We start from the raw sequence: 17,765 nt of genomic DNA, 5'->3' as shown, positions 1-17,765 counted from the left end.
TGCCCGTGAGAAATCAAGTTTTCTGCTCAAAATCAAAATTGCACGAGGACAACGAAATTCTGCTCAAGTCTGCTCATCTTACGTTCCTGTAAAGGGTGAGGAACTGGAAATTCGATTTTTTCCTATGCTAAATTTTCATTCATGGAAGGAAAGACTCGAGAAAACATGAGAAAATAATCAACTCGTGACGGGATGTTGTTTTTATTATTAAGAATGCGTCACGCAGGCTATTAAATTACTCAGTGGTCGTAAATTTAGAAACATTCGCTTTTGTGTTTGACAAAAAAACTTTACTCGCTACTTTTGATTTGACTCTTACTGTTTTAAACATTCAATTCTTAGTTTTAGTCAAGTGCTTGCTGTGTTAACGGGATTTTTTTTTCGTGGCGAAAGACAAGAAAGTCTTCCAAAACACACTTTGCTTAAATGCAAAGATTTGAATCTTGTATAATTAATTGCGTGCGACCTTTGAAAGCCCCAAAATGAATATTGTTTGAGAACAAAAAAACCGCCATGCAAAGCCCTTTGTAAGTTTAGCACGCACAGTGGAAACAGCTGCTCTCAGTACTTTAAACGCTACCAAAATCGCTGTCTTTAAAATTTGGATCACCAATTGCAGGATTTATTTTTATCATCAGTACACTTCAATGCAATGCACACATGCCGACAAATGGTCACAAATAGTGGCAGCTTGCCGAACATGATATTTAACATCACGCGAAAACTTTACAGCTAAACGGTCAAATCTATTGTCTCGCGGTCTGAAAACATAAGCCACCGTCACACAGTCTAAACGGCCGGTTTAGGACTATATCGAGGATATTGCGACAAGTCCTGCTGCAAGGCAGGCGAGAAAACTCAAGCTAATAGTCCTTGTGACGAAACATTCCGCTCTCAGACGAAGGACATACTTGACATTTCTCCATGTTCAATTTGCGTGACCGATTGTTGATGTTTTAGGAAAAGAGCATGCTGCTTTTAAATTACTCGTGGTACATTAAAAAACTTTCGCTTTCATGTTTGACAAATAAACTTTACTTGCAACTCGAAGTTTTTGACATGTATTTGCAGTTTCTTTTGCGGCGAAAGACAAGAAATTCTTGCAATTCATACTGGGAAACGCGAGGATTTGTATCTTGCATATAATTACATACGATCTTTTGAAAGCCGATCTTTCGAAATGAATGGCACGCTTGTTCCACTTTAGTGCGCATTAGTCCACACCTAGCGTTATCCCGGTAGCACTTTTACCTCACCCACAACCACCGCATAAGTGTAGTTCAAACACTACACTAAAAAAAAGGAGCAAGGATGGTTAAGATTGAGGAAGATTGAGACGGATTACGATCGATGAATTTGAAGTCGCTCCATCCATGATGTAGAAGCTCTTAACCACCTTTTAGTCAAAGGAAACCTCAAAATAATAGTTTACTAAGCTAGAAAAACACCAAAGAGGCAAAAATAAACCAAAAATGAACAAGGATGGTTTGAGATTGAGGAAGATTGAGACAGATTACGATCGATGAATTTGAAGTCGCTCCATCCATGATCTAGAAGCTCTAAACCACCTTTTAGTCAAAGGAAACCTCAAAATAATAGTTTACTAAGTTAGAAAATCCCCAAAGATGTAAAAATAAACCAAAAAGGAAAAGGATGGTTAAGATTGGGGAAGATTGAGATGGATTATGAAATGTGAATTAAAAAAAAAAATTATAAACTAAGGCCCGGTTCAGACGCCGATCTTTTCATGAGCCGAACCTAATTCCTTGAATTAAGTACATGAAAAGATCGGCGTCTGAATCAAATTAGAACGGCTATTTCAATTTGGAACGGCTCACCCGTTCTTCCCGCCTGGCTTGGCCGAGAATTTCGCCTGTGGAACGCCTTTGGAACGACTTTGATTCAGACGCCGTACTTTTCATGTGCCGATCCTAATTCATAAATTATTATAATGTATTTTGACTGGTTTTATTGGAACTGTATTAGGAACGGCCTCGGAACGGCCAAAAAGTACGGCGTCTGAATCAAGAGGCGTACTTTTGTCAATTTGGGTCGGTCCAAATTCGAATTGAGTTCGGCTCATGAAAAGTACGGCGTCTGAACCGAGCCTAAGTTTTACAATAGGCGCCGTACGTGACATAGATAAGTGTCAAAAAAAATTCCAGCACATCCACCACTACTGGGTCACGGCGGAGTTAAGTCTATTTTTAATATTACGTTTTGCCAAATATTCGCTACGAAACTTAATGTTAGCGAAGAAATTACTTCTTTGGGTTTATTACAAAACCACAGCTTCATTACAACTAAAAGAAGATTAACGTTGAAAACTGGTGAGCCTAATAGGTCTTCGCAATCCGTTTTAATCTTCTCCAGTTTTTGTCCATCCGTACCTTCTTTTGTATTTTCTGTGTTATTGAAATGTTCTTTAAATGTTTTAAGTGGCTATTTTTATATTTCACTCAATTTGGTGGCCATACACCACTTTCATAATGGCGGCCAATTTATTTATTCTTTTATATGTATGTTAATTAGCCCTACTGGCCTCGTCAGCATGTGAAAAATTCAAAAGAATTTTTACTCTAAAACGAGGCCAGTAGGGCTAATTAACATACATATAAAAGAATAAATAAATTGGCCGCCATTATGAAAGTGGTGTATTGTCTTATGTCTTTTTTGGCTAAAATTCGTAACATAGATCCTTTAACATATGTCAGGAGTTTTGGGTATACATATTTTTTCTTGGGGTATACATTGGTACGCGGTATTATTACGCTGAAATATGGGCATTTGTTATATGTTCCAGAGATTTATCAAGAGATATCAAGCTGAAAGTTTATCCTATGTTCTCTTCTGTGTTGTTCAAATTTTGCGTATTTGGGGTAATTTTAAAAATATTTGTTACGACACCCTTTTCCCTTTTCATATCCATATTCGAGCCTCGGGCCGACTCTGGTGTTAAAAATGCTAAAAGCATGAGACACACTGTGGTTAATTTGGAAAGCTTAATTATTTGAAAGTCATAAATAAGCGTACCTTTCATTTGTACATGGAATCGTCCACTCTCCAATCATTTCGCTTGCAACCAACCCGTAGCCGAGAACGCTCCGCACTAAATGTTATTCTTTCATTGTAACATTACTTAACTGTTCCGGTCACATAACAGCTACCCTTCAAAAATTCCTTGTTTATTTTGCATTCACGTCGACACTTCCCACTTTTATGTCTTTTATGTACTTTGGGTAAGGTAAAAGGGGTCAAATCCCGAATTATCTACTTATCATAAAAGAATAAAAGTCCGTTAAAATTTTCCCGAAAATATGGCCGTTTTCCTACTCTAAAACTCAATATTTCTCTACCTAGTTATTCAAATTCAAGCTAATTCACTCACTCAGGTACGGTAATGATCTTAAATGGGAATGTTCCGGTCGTGTCTTGCAAATGATACGTGATATAAATCGAAGGTCAGTGACCGAATGACGATCATTTGTTGGCAAGAAAGCACTTCAAGAGAAGATTCTTGTATAGATAAAATGCTCTCGTACAGAAATTGTTTCCAACCATACAGATTTGGGAGTGAATTTTTTTCTTATCCTAGAGTTGTCTTAGCAGGCATGTAAAAGTATCGCGTGTACCTTCTAGACAACTACTTGTAGCAAAGTGTTGGAATAACACATGTTTAAAGATGATTAAAGGGACTGTGTCACGGCTGAGTTAAGTTTATTTTATTACGTTTTGCCAAATACTTGCTTTGAAACTTAATGTTTGCAAAGAAATTCCTTTTATGCATCTAAATGACAAATCCATAGCTTCATTGCAACCAAATGTGTATCCCGGGCGTTATAATTTAAAGTTACAAGCAAACAAGATCAACTTTGAAAACTGTTCAGCCCAACAACATTTCAAAAACCTATATCGCAATCCGTTTTAATCTTCGTCGCTTTTGGCCATCCGTACCTTCTTTTGTATTTGGTGTGTTATTGAAATGTTCCTTCACTTTTTTAAGAAGTTAATTTTACATTTCAACGAATTTAATGGTCATTTCCCATGCCAAAAATCCAGCTTAAATCCGTGACACAGTCCCTTTAAGGATATTAGCCTGATAAAATACTCTTACGTCTATTAGCTGTAATAGTTGTAGTTACAGTAGTTCAAGTATTCACTGTAAGACTTGAGCACGCAATTTTGTTACCTTACCCTTTCCCTTTCCAAGACATTATTGTAAGGTAAAAAAAAATTCTCCACAATATATCAATAGTTCTTTAGTCTAGACTTTCTAAAAGTCGTTCGCTTCTCAATTCTGGTTTGGTTGTCTGTCCTTTAGTCCAGCCCCTCAATTATTCCAGGAAAACGTCTTTTAAAATGTCATACAAGTATTGGATAACTTGATGGCGATGATTTTTATCTTTTTCTTAAAAGACAACCCTTGACCCGTTTAAGAACTTGAATGAAATCTTTGCTTCTTGAGAATCTTGACCCTGAAACTCTTTAAAACGTGGCGTCGACATGTCTGAGTACTTGCGAAATGTCGATCTGTTTTTCCGATTAATTTACTATTTGGAATTCGACTCGCTAAATTTTTCTTGTAATAACAGCATGCTTAGACCGGGAAAAATAGCAGAGCACGTACTCCTTCTATCAGCTGAAAGTGATACTTTCTGATATTATTGTATTGTATATTTTTGCGTTCTTTTGTCGCAGAGGTCGGCGTCTGTAAAAGAAGAGCTCAAATAAAAACTGTCGATGGGTACATTTTTCATTAATACAGATAATGTGTAATGTTTAAGAAATAATTTTTTTTTTCAAGTTTCTATCAAGTTTTAGCAGAAACTCAGCCTGCCTGGCCGTGTTATATTGGAAATACGCGCAAATCTGATTGGTTCGGCGCTGAACGCGTGCGCTAGGGACAATAATTCTTAATTGTTGGATTGAAAGTGCATAAAATTGTCGGTTTTGGACTGCAATTTTTTTAGAGTTTCTACTAAACAATTAGACTACTTGCCCTCGTTTTTACTGTAAGATTCTCCCAGTCGTATAAATTATATATTAAATATAAAAGTAATATAATATATATGATGAAAATAGTTGTAAAACATAAAAATATAATATAAATTGTGTAATATTAATTGACACTGGTCTGATCATGAAAAATCCATCAAGTTGCACAGTGACTATTCAAGAAAACCGACTAGTAAATTCTTATCATGGATAATGTTTATTCCGTTGAACGTCCGAGTCGATGGATAAAATTACCTTAAGTTTAAACACGACGTGTTAATTTGTATCTTGGTACTAATAGGATACCACTTGTATCAGTTCCTTCTCTTAAACGTTTATAAATCTGTAAAATCTAGCACTGATATGAAACCGGGCTGCTAAAACTATACCCAATGCTGAAAAAGAAGGTCACGTAAATGTGATGCAGAAATTAAGCCGTGTAAGTGCACTGATGTTAAAAAAACAACAACGTATAAATGCAAAAAAAGAAAGCCATAAAAATGCAAAGCTGGAAAAATCCATTTAAATGCAATGCTGAAAAAGAAAACCATTTAAATGCAATGCTGAAAAAGAAAACCATTTAAATGCAATGCTGAAAAAGAAAACCATATAAATGCGATGCTGAAAAGAAAACCACATAAATGCGATGCTGAAAAAGAAAACCATTTAAATGCAAAGCTGAAAAAGAAAACCATTCAAATGCAATGCGGAAAAAGGAAACCATAGAAATACAACGCTTTGATTTACCTTTCGTTTGCCGGTTTAGTTCAGTTAATACAAAGGAGAATTTAATTAAAAGGGGGTGTTTTAAAATCTTACGAACCTGTTTCCAACTGAGAAAGGTGAAACAGCCTGCGTAACCATCCCCAAAAAAGCTGCTGTATTGCACATAAAAACCAAGACTACCAAACCGTACCGAGTAAGAGAAGTGGTTCAAAACAAGTTGCTAAATTAAATGCAGTTCTCAATAATCGAGTGAGCAGAAAACTTGACAAACCAGTTTAAGACGCCTTTAATTGTTTAAAACGCAGCTTTGCAAGTATATCATCTGTAACTGCAGTTTTATTTTAGGAACTAGAGAAAGTACAAGCTAAGTTTCGTCTACAAGTAGTGCTTTGGAAGCAACACCTGTACTTTATATGGCGGAAACCAACTGCGTTAATTCTTTTTAATTTGGCGAGGTGAACAAAGTCCGTTGCTTCTCTGATCGCTGAGATTTTTGTTGAGCGAAAGTCATGAAAGAAAATTTTTATAAAATGAAAACTGCTTCACTCAGAGGGTTTTAATTAAGTTGTTTCTCGTTATTAAGCTCGGTCTGATTTTGTTAATTGATGTCAATTTTGGAACTGCCGACCTAGTCCAAAGTGCGTCACGTTCAGTCAAAGTCTCGCCATAGGCTAAACAAAATTTCCGCTTTGAGGATCTATAAGTGACCCGAGTATCTTTGAAAGCCGACTGATCATGTCGCAATAGCTGCAGATGTTTCGCTTCTCGTGTAGGTTTCCTGAAGAAAAAAACAACAGACACCTTTTAAGGGCTTTTTTAGGCTTTCCATTGATAAAAAGCTTTAAAAACAGCTGAAGTCTGAATTTAAGTTATGCTGGCCGTCTTCAATGCTATCCGGCGCCTGGGGATCAAAGGTGGAATATAAATAAATTTGCTTTTTGTGTTTGCGAAACTGAACTTTATTATTTTGTCAAAATCAATTGTGGTGCTATGGTAACCTAACAAAGAAGACCATCAAAGGGCGCTTTGAATTGGCTTTTTGTGTACTGTTTTTTTCTTTCGATGGGTGTACCCAACGACCAAAGCTTTTGTGGCTTTCATTTTCTATGCACAAAACAGTCAATTCATGCAACTTTTTTCCCCGCCAGACAATGATAGGATGTGCAGCTGTGATGGCTGCAGTTTTTATGCATAAATGAATAAAACAGTTTTATTTTTACCATCGACTTAAACGTAGCTTGATATACATAAACGTATACGCCAGAATTGAAGACTCTGGAAAGAGTCAGCTGAACCATAAAATTGAATCTTCTTTTTGGACATTTTGACCACCCGAACATCCTTTTTTTTAGATATATTTGTGGGCTGACTTGCGAAAAAAATAGACGTTTAATCGTTCGGCTTTAAAGATATACCGACATTTGGCTATAAACGATGGTAAACGAGATACATTAATAAGCATTTCATTTTGTAGGGCCAATTTCTGTGAAAAGTGCGCCACTTCTGAGAAAATGAAAAACAGTTTCATTCCGGTGTGATTAAAATGTAATCAAAAAACGGATCGCAAACTATTTTTTCTTGTTATTAAAAGTTTTCTTATTTCACCGTCGACTCGTTTTTATATTTCGAAGTTTTTTGCCCGAGGCGACGGCAAGGCAAGAACAGACACAAATTTATTTTAATATTGCGTGAGGCGAGCGAGAGGAAAGCAGAACGTTTTTGAATGTCTGGATGCGATTTTTCCAAGCACAAATCCCTTCCGATAAAATTAAAAATGCGAAAAAAGAATAATTTTCACAGATTTTATGAAATGACAACTCAGACATTCATTTAGCAGAATTGCGGCTTTCTGTGGAAAAGAAACCCTTCTAATGTCGCCGTTTCTTTTAGTGAAGTGATTTCGGTTTAGATAACTCATTAAAAAGACTGAAATTGCAGAAGTGCACTGAATAGGCAGTGTTAAATAAATAGATCAGTTACAAGAAACTGTACTCCAATTAAATCAAGACAATTATTTCTATGAATATTTTGTGAATTTACGTAGCCCTTTTGCAGTAAAGCTTACAGTTTTACAAAATTCTGGTGTACAGTTTTTTGTAGCTTTCTTTTAACAGTGTTTGCAAGCAAATTGTCCATAACTAATAGTATTTGTTTCTCTTCTGTTATAGCGACAGATTAGGTAATATATTTATTAAATGCAGGATTTTTAACCGTAATGGCAAGAAAGTGGTTTAAAACAGTGATTTTGATCTAAAAGAATAACTCTCTAAGCGAGGAAAGCTCTTACACAGACTCCCAAACACACCGCAAAGAATTGATTGCAAGTGTTATGTGAATTAAGCATGGATTTTTGGGTTTTTTATAATCACTTTTAAAAATACATCTTGAATAATGCAAGGTTGGCTACAAGATCAAACACGAAAAAAAAAATTAAAATATTAAATGAAATAAATAAAAAAATTCGCATTGAAAACGTTTTTTATGTATATTTTTAAACATATAACAATACTTCATCCTGTGTATTTCAGTTTTAAATAAGGTAAAAGGTTTTGGGTTTGCTAATTTGCTTGGGAGGGCTCCTTATGAAACGCATTTCTTTGGTTTACACAATTTTCTTTTGCATGTGTGGTGAAAAACACCTTTTCTGGCCACCCATAGAGAAATTATGTTTTTATACGTTTGGTGGACAATTAATGGGCAGTATTTCGTCAACAATAGATTTCTAACGTGGCCAATTGAAATCTAAAAGTACTTACTGTAAGTTTTGAAACGCGGTTTCAACAAGATTCGGTCCTCTGGCTAGCTTCTAGAGCGAAAACCCCTTTCTGGAGAATTTCTGCTCGATATTATGAATCCACTTCACTTACAAGGGAAACCAGGCCATGCGCTGAAGAAGACTAAAGGTGTCTTGCGCAGATGTTGTGTTAAAAGCGCCTTTAGGTGCGAAGATGATTCGTTAATTTCAGTTATTCGCGGAGCTCTGGGACTGCTTTTATCTCGTTCATCAATCTCGTTCCCAGAGTCCACGTTCCCCTTGACCAGCGGTCGTTTCCCGACCGCTGGTCAAGAGGAACGTGGACTCTGGGAACGAGATTGCTCGTTCATGCTAAATGGAGTATTGAACAACGCTATCGCGCATGCTCGAAGATTCTCGGCCGGCCAATTAATTTTCGTGCGCGCTTATTGGACAAAACGCATCGCGAGGTCGAAAATCGGACGACAAGTATCAGACAATATACCCCGTCTGACTTTATATCTGTCGCCCGATTTTATAGACAAGTACAAAACAAACGAACAAAGTCATCTTTTCAGGTCTAACTTTCACAAATCACGTAAACCTCGATAAACCAGTCAACCTACATTTGTCATAAAAATTCGAAGCCCTGCGCAGCGTAGGTGCTGAATGTATAAATGATAAAAATGTAAATACTACGCTGTAGTAAAAAAACTATTCCCGACGTTTCGGCAATGCTGCCTTCTTCAGGGGGACAAAACTATTTCGCCGTTAAAAAGTTTGTTGTGTAACACGCGCATTTAAATAAATGCTCGCGCACGTTTCCGCGCGCGCGAGAGCGCACGATAATACAAAGAAGTCAATTCACGTAAAGCTACATTTGTCATTTGATTTGATTCATTTCAACCGCAGTTATGCCGGGTTTATCACTGTAGGTTTTTCCTTTTTACCGGCCGGCGATAAAGTGCGTTGTTAAAAATCAATCGGAGGGATATAAAATAAATAAACCCCTTTCTGGCTTGCTGGAATATTGGAGGATAATGCCTTTGGCTGACAATTTGTCCTTAATATTCTGAATATTTCACAGTTGTCCTCGAAGCTTCGCTTCTCGGCCAACTGTTTATTTCAGTTTCGGACAATCTTTCAGCCTCAGGCATTATTCTTCAATATACCAACCGCATGTGTGGGGAACATGACAAGTTTTTTTTAATAGTAATCAAGATATCGTGGTTGTGTAAACAATGTGACTATTTAAAAGAGTAAATATTAATGTAGATAGAAATCCTCCAACATTTGAATTATAAAATTGCCTTCATTTTTGATGATCTGAAAAATTAAACATAGTTTCAGCTTATTTCTTATGATAAAGGTTTGTTTTTTTGTTGTTTTCGGAGAAAGAGAAGGTTGAATTTCATTGTCAGGGGCCATGTCATTTTAGACGCAATGGGACAGCGGATTCTCGAATATGCGCAGTAAATTTCTGCTCGTGTGACTCCCGTGATATCTCGCGCGTATTTTCGAGGACTCGTTCGTCAATATTCTCATCATTGAATTTTCCTTAATAAATTGCTCTCATATTTACCCTTAATCAGTACAGACCAGGAAAGGGGATCGCTCGCGAATAAAGCCTAGCAAAACGTGCGACTCCCAGACAAAATACGCATTGTGTTGTGTACTGTATATGTAGTAACAGGAGTTGAAACTCGCATCGATAAGCAAAATGTACAAAAGCTGACCAAAATATGCCCGATATGGCAACAGATTTACTTCAACATAACTTGCCAGAAAATTGCTCATTTTGCATAGAGTTATGGTTAAAAGTGCAAAGCCTAAATTTTATCTCTTGCGCATGATTTTCAGTACGTGGAACAGATGAGGTATAAACGTTTAGTCATGTTTAGTGACTGTACGATCCTATCTCTTGCCTTACCCAGGAGAAATACATGTTTTCTATATTCAATTTAATTTTTTTTTTACCTTAGTGAGATAGCTCTTCCAACTTTTATTTTTGTTTTTCTAATTTTGATGGACCATTATTACATAGAAATTTTTAAACTGTATATTTTCTCAAGTGTATTTTTTCTCGTTTTTTTAAGGCAGAGGGTCACTAGTTTACCAGTCTTTGGCTGTAAAATGTTTATCCCTCTATAAATAAAGCTATCATCATCATCATCATCATCATCATCATCATCATCGTCATCATCATCATCATCCTCGTCATCGTCATCATCATTAACCTCACTCCCCAAAACTAGACTAAACTTGTTTTTTTATGAATATGGTTACTTGAAAATTGCTTGCTCCCGCTACCAGTAAAAACAAGTAATCGAGGCGGGGGCAAGGGCTAAAATAATATCGCGAGGCAGTTTTTAGAAGAATGACAACGGCCAAAGTCTTCGGTAAAACGCTGTTTATTCTTTCTAGATCCCACTAATATCTAACACGTTTCAAGATCACGCCGCTACCCTATTTAACAAACTTACAACGAACCTTAAAAACACTGTGGACCATGATGCATTTTGCAGGGAAGTAAAGCGCTTCCTTTTAAAGAAGAATAAATTAACAGTTTGATCTCCTGTAGCTTTTTATTTTTATTTTTCTCTTAGATGTATATAGTATAGTATTTTTTAAATGCATAAATGTATATAATATAATATAGCATAGTAGTATACAGTAATTTAACGATTATAGAGTTTTAATTGTTAAATATCATTTTATTTGTTAGGTTAGGGTTAGTTTGGTAAATGTAGAGCTACTCTGTAGAAATGTTACCGATAAAACCATTATTATTACTATTATTATTATTATTATTATTATTATTATTAGTCACAAGCTCTGAACGTAGCGTACCGTATTTATTCGAATAAGCGTCGCATTTGGGACAAAACAGTTAATAACCGCCACCCCCGAATAAGCGCCGCAGTCCCGATGCTTATTCGAGGAAATCTGTTTAACTAAAAACAGCACTACAAAGCAACTCTAAAACAAGCTTGGACATTTCTTTCCATCAAAAGCGATGTTTTGCAGTTCAAAGTGATTGTTTTACCGCTCGCCTATTAGTTTTCTATCCAACATTCTTACAATACGTAGTTCTATAAATGTTGTGAAGGCCGCGAACTTTGCCAGGAGTGCCACTTCTCTCGTCAGCAAGAGAGGAATACTGACAATGAAAAGACGCTATTTTCAATAACTGTTAAAGGTTGCGAATAAGAATATTTCTTACGGACTGAATTCTTACTCGAAGAATTTCTTCGCTCCTGTGAAAGCTAGTAAATCATTTTAGGTTCTGACGAAAGGAATTTTAGTTTAAGGTTGTAGAAATCTATAAAACTTAGCAAAACGCAGTTCAATTGAGAACAAAGGACCTTGAAGGTGTCAACCCTCGCGAGCGAACTTATTTTTTTAATGAGACAAGCGAGCCTAATCATTATGCAAGCTCGGGATAAAAAGAGCGAACGATTCCGAAACTTAAATAAATAGTTCGGATAAACATCCTTTCTAAAGTGTTCGTGTTTCCTAAGTTTTAAAGTTTACAACAGCATTTAACCGAAATTATTTGAAAGTTAAAGATAAAATAATAGGTCGAAACAAGGATTCCTTTTGACAAGTTACGCTAAGTAAAAAAAATATGTTTCTCGTCCCCGCCCGCTTCATTTTGGGGGGCCGCCTCTCTTTTTTTATTATTTGTTATTGGAACGAACAAAAACCAACAATCGTTACTTTCACCTTGTACGTAGTAAGACATGGCTTTTGTCTGCGTTTTAAAACGACGGAAAAGCAGATAAAACTAAAAGGTAACTTTAAAGCCTTGTTTTCCGCAGATGAGTAAATAATTTGAGAGCCCGAGCACATACTAAGAAAGCTATTCCTAAAAGAATTCCCAAAATATGCTTCTACAATAAAAACGAGGTTTACACACAACACTACAGAAAATACAATACAAAAAATCGATTCCCAATTTCAGACCCGAGAAGGACTTTTTAAAATCCGCTTTGTTAAACACCCAGCTCCTTTCGTCACCGAAATATTAATATTCAAATGTGGTTTACTTTTCTAAAAATCATTTTCGATTGAAGACCAGAGTGTACTAAACATACCCTGTTTAAAAAAACGGCTCAAAAAAGGATGCAAATAGGATACATCTCTAGTCAGGAAACATTTACAAAAATGCCATTTTTAGCCAGTAAACTGTTAAAAAACGGATTTACAGTCGAAGCTCTCTTAACGGACACTCTCGTAAGCGGACAGCTCTACTTACGGCCGCCTTGTTTGAAACCCCGTTTTAACTCCCATATAAACTCTGTATTTTTACATTCTCGTAAGCAGACATTCCCGTAAACGGCCGCGGACACTTTCACAGATTACGACTTAGACTTTTTCTTTGTTTTTAAGCTCCCGTAAGCGGACACGCCAAAGAAAATCCTTTAAAAAACCTCTGTATCTTGTTTTTATCAGTCAACTTTTCATCGTCGTTCGTCACAATGATTTTACAGTAATCACAATTCGATACATATGGGTTATTGACCAAGCGTGAGGTCAAGATGGCAGGATATTGGCCAAGTTCTTTTTTTGCGTGTTTATGGACCGAGACGAAGTCGAGGTCCATAAACACTCAAAAAAAAGAACGAGGCCAATATCCTGCCATCTTGACCGAACAAGTTTGGTCAATAAAGGATTTATTATTTGACTTTTTCGAGTACTGAAAAGGAAGCCAGTTGCATGCACAATCAATGGCGCACGCTAAAATCATTTCATTGGTTTAAAAGTTTAACGAGTGACTGTCAAATTCTTGAATGAATCGAGTTGAAGTAAAACGACGCGACAACAGCGAAATTCAACTCTTTTTAACCGTCAAAAGGATATTGAAATGGCTAAAATTGCGAATCAACGTTGAGTTTGAAGCCTTAAAACAAGAATGTCCATTCCATCTGGCCGCCAGCTTTTGATTATTGGACGTTTTGCAGAGTATTTGCTCGCTTCTGGAGCTTTTGTGGTGTAAACCTGCCCTGACACGAGCTGAATATTGAAATTGTGATTGTTGAAAGCGTTTGGGACTTACCACTTCACGGGAAAAGCTTGAACTTTCCTACATCGTTGATATAAATGTTCGACCCGACCTTATTCGACGTGAGCGTTAGAGGCTTCGGTGAAAAGATGTTTTAAAAGCTTTCAGTGCCTGGTTCGCCGTGCCGTCCGCTTTCTTCCATTTTGAAGATTTTACACAAACGACTAGTTTGCCGAAGTCTTTACTCTTCAGGTATGTCACTGACTTCTCTCCCTTTTCCGCCGAAAAAAACCGATAACATGTCTTCAAGTCGCTTTGCGTTTTAATTTTTGTATTAGGTGGTTGTTGTGGCAAATAAAATTCACGAAACTCGTTAGCTTTTGTTGATTAATTTGTTTGTTCTCATTCACTTCAATACCTATTTCTTTGTTATCGGACTCCATTTCGCTAGAAACAGACAGAAAATACTTGTGTTGTTTCGGAAAATACTTTCATAGCTCAAATTTACGACTGAAAAGCTTTTTGAAGTAGCGACGACGGAACTGAAAAGTTTTTTCGCTTGCGGGAACACAGCGGGCGATCCCGAGCGGTCAAGATGGCTCCATCTTGACCGCTCGGGTAGCCAATCAGAGCACGGGATTCGTTTCATCTTGACCGCTCACGGAGTTAGTAAAATAATAAAGTACCTTATTTTTTTTCTCAGCGCGCGAGCGGGCAAGATGAACCGAATCCTGCAATCTGATTGGTTCCGGGAGCGGGCGGAATTTTCCGATCTTGACCGCGGTCAACGGAACGGGTGGGATGCAGTTTTAGTGTCAAGCTTACCGCGCGAGATTATTTTGTAGCGATGAAAGTTTTGCTCTCCAAAATTGATAAAGCTGTTAACCAACCGTTGTTAATGTAAGAAGACATCATTCTAGTGGAATTAAAGGTCTTGAAGTTCTTCAAAAGGCGAGTATTTATTTCCTTTATCGACAAAATAGAGTTGTAGTTTACCGTTCGTAGTTTGTCGTTGTTTGTGCATTTCACAATGATTTTCACGCCACTTGTCTAAGGTAAACTACACCGGTTCTCAGACTCCATTTACGAGTTAAACTGCTTTGTTTACTTGTCACTTTTTGCTAAAACAAAACACTACAAGTTTGCGGTCATTCAAGAAAATGAGATTCTTTGATTGAAAACGTCAAATTAATTATCGCAATATTGTGCCGTATGTAGACGACCAAACGAAGCATTTCATTCAGTTTGACTTTCGTACAGTTTATCAGAATATAATTCTGCTGGGAATCAACGCAGAGATTATTAATCTGTTAAACAAAAGTGTGTATATCTTAGAAGTACTGCTTTTCAGATAAATAGGCGTAACACCCGGCGAGCAGAGTTTCTTTCAAGGTTTTCAAAACATTTGTCGGGAATTTTTATCGGGAATTAAAGCCGAAATCGATTTATAAAGCGTTTAGTTTTGTGCTACATTTGTGCTATATTGATCACTTCATTTGCTTTTCTTGACTCTCTGCAGTGTAAGTTAAATATACTGAACCTTTGTGGAGCACTTTTCAATTTAGTGAGGCTATTTTATTCGGATTTAAATAGCAAACAGCATTCTTCACTCTTGCTAACCAATCGATCGACTCAACATTGAACTGAGTGCGCGCGTATACAAACAAAGAGTTTGCCACACAATATTTCAAGATTTCTTTACCACACAAAATAAAGTAGGAAAAAAATAAAAACGTTATTTGCCGGCCAAGGTCGGTCCGTATAGGGAAAAACTGTACCCTCGGTCTTGAGCACGGCCCTCGGCCTGCGGCCTCGGGCCGTACTCAAGACCTCAGGTACAGTTTTTCCCTATACGGACCTCCCGGCCGGCAAATAACATATATATATTTCAGTGTTTGCTTTCTCGTCATCCACGTCCGTCCGGTTATTGTTAGCTGGGCAATCTTCCGTAAGCGGTCATCTTTCCCCTACACCTCAAGTGGCCGCTTACGAGAACCATTCTCGTAAGCGGCCAGCTCCAGTTACGGACACTTTTTCGCGTCCCGAGGGTGTCTGCTTACGAGAGGTTCGACTGTAGTCAACAAACAGCACAATAGGAGTTTAGTCACTGTTAATTTGTACAATTTTACAACCAAGAGCTGAGGATGATACCATTTGCAAAGTAAGTTAAAAAACAGTTTTTAAATTATTTAAAAAAGAAATTTCAGAGCTTGTCACTGATCAGGGCGATCAGGGCTGTACAAAGAGTATAAAGAAGAGCTAGACAGAATTAGAGTGAAAAGTACATTGTCCTAGAGAATCTCCAAACTGTGGCCGCTAAGATCTGTTAAGTACAGCATATGAAAACGAAAAATTCGACTTCCTTTTAAATGTTGATATGTTAGTCAGTTTATATAAATTTCTGTTATTTAGAGCAGTTTTCACTTGAGTGTCGAAAGTAAATTGCGTTTGCTTTGGTTTTGCATTACTACGCTTAGTGATTGGCTTAAAAATCTCACGCCACTTTCTCAGCCAATCAGGAGTAAAACCAAAACCAATCATGACTCGCTCGCGCACGTTTTCCCGCGCTTTGTGCCGGCTACATGTATTTGTTTCCAGTTTTGATTGGTTCACTGGATTGTCTGTGTCCTTTGTGATTGGCCAGAGTAATTACTTTGGTTTTGGTTTTACGACACTCAATTGAAAACTGCTCTATACGGTTGGAATAGCCCAAACTCGTTGTTATACGCGAAACAGTTAGCCCGATTCACACCCTCCAAAAACATAGCTTTAGACTTTCTAAAAGTCGTTCGCTTCTCGTTTCCGGTTTGGTGGTACGTAGAAGCTCTCGCGCTCGCTTTCGCGCTTCGTGCTCTGTGAGCTCGGCTTGTAAGCAAGTCTAACATAGCTTGTACTTGAGAGAACCTTTACTTAGATCAGGTTAAGCAATACAGTGTAGATATAACACCAACAACAACAACATCGCAATAATAACACCTTGCATTCAAACTCTTTGTGTGTGATGCTTAGAAACACTCATTTATGAGAGCAGAATGTTTTTATTTTACAATTGTTTTTCTTTACTTTATTACCTTCTATTTTTTCCATTTATAGACCGCTGTAAAGTATACTAACTTACCTCGCCCAGCAAATCTTGGATAAAGGATTGGCGAGTCCTCTAGCGTTACAGCCTCTTTGAGTCTTTAAAATAATCAACTTATGGGGATATTTTTGAAGGATTTTCTTGTAAACCACTCGGAAAGCTATCGAAGTACAATGAAATATTTCCAAGGATACCAAGCAGTCTGAAAGAAAACGTCATTAATTAAGCCACTTATTATACAACCCAAAAAAGCCTTTTACTGATATAAATATCCACAATTATGTATTCTGTGCACGTACAGTTGTTAAAATGATCATATTTTTCTGCCATTTTGAAAAAGATACAAAATAATTAACATGACGCAAAATCAAGTGCTTAGTTTCCGCAATTTGAATAGTGTCTCTAAAATATTCACGTTTGTCGGTAAATCTTCCTGTGGATCATTTTAGTTAAATAATTTAAAAAAAAAAAAAAAAAAGGCTTTAATAGACAGATAAAATGGGTGTGAGTCATTCAAACGTACCGATACAGAGGACACGTGACACATGTAAAATTAGGGCGCTTTATCTACCGTAAGCCCTGGGCTTATTTTATATGCTAAACGACCCTTAACGGAGGCTCAAAACAGGTTTCAGCACTTTCCAGCTCTGATATACTTTGATGGGTCAGTGCTACAAACATTTATCAGTTCCTGCTACAAAAATGGGATCAAGCAAATGCCCAGTCGTTGGCAAACAAGTTGTGATTATTTTCTTGATGTCACTTGTAAGCATAACAACGGTATAACCAGTTAAAAACACCCTTAATTTTAGCTTTAATTAAGTATTTATAACTCAAAAACGAGTCAGGTGACCCCCAGCTTTTCTACTTTTAAGAAAAAAAATAATTATTTTTTTTAAAATGAGTCTGCACATCCACAACTAAATTACTAACATATTGCTAACCGAGGTGGCCTCCCCTATAAGCTGGTTGTTTCTTGGAGGTCTCCTTGCCCTATCTACCATAGTTATTGCTGACAACTGTCAATTCTAAAGTGACTAATAAATGATGATGATGATGATGATGATGATGATGATGAGGTTCGTTTCACAAGCATACAGAAGAACGCCCTTCACGTTGGTTGCGTCCTACTTTGCAAGGCGAGGTATTTTTTTAACCAGAATTTTGCTTTGAGTGTCTGCCCTTTAATACTAAAGAGGTGTCCGTCTTCAGCTAGCCATGTG

The 17,765-nt window shown here is 37.0% G+C and overlaps 2 protein-coding genes and 1 long non-coding RNA gene across 3 annotated transcripts in view; 1 reads left to right on the top strand and 2 right to left on the bottom strand.

Annotated features, from left to right (window-relative positions):
• LOC144629934 (inhibitor of growth protein 1-like) overlaps positions 1-17,765 on the top strand; it is a 212,108-nt gene that overhangs the window by 19,428 nt on the left and 174,915 nt on the right. The gene's annotated exons all lie outside the window — the stretch shown is intronic.
• LOC144629939 (uncharacterized) overlaps positions 1-17,765 on the bottom strand; it is a 168,501-nt gene that overhangs the window by 55,837 nt on the left and 94,899 nt on the right. The gene's annotated exons all lie outside the window — the stretch shown is intronic.
• LOC144629931 (prolyl hydroxylase EGLN3-like) overlaps positions 3,320-17,765 on the bottom strand; it is a 105,283-nt gene continuing 90,837 nt past the window's right edge. Inside the window, exon 7 of the transcript XR_013566436.1 lies at positions 3,320-3,329. The gene's annotated coding sequence lies outside the window, so the exon portion shown is untranslated. The remainder of the gene's footprint in view (positions 3,330-17,765) is intronic.

This window comes from Oculina patagonica, chromosome 11, assembly GCF_052425735.1.
Source record: "Oculina patagonica isolate OP01 chromosome 11, crgOcupat, whole genome shotgun sequence".
Taxonomy (NCBI): Eukaryota; Metazoa; Cnidaria; class Anthozoa; order Scleractinia; family Oculinidae; genus Oculina; species Oculina patagonica.
This window is presented reverse-complemented; position numbering and strand designations above follow the sequence as displayed.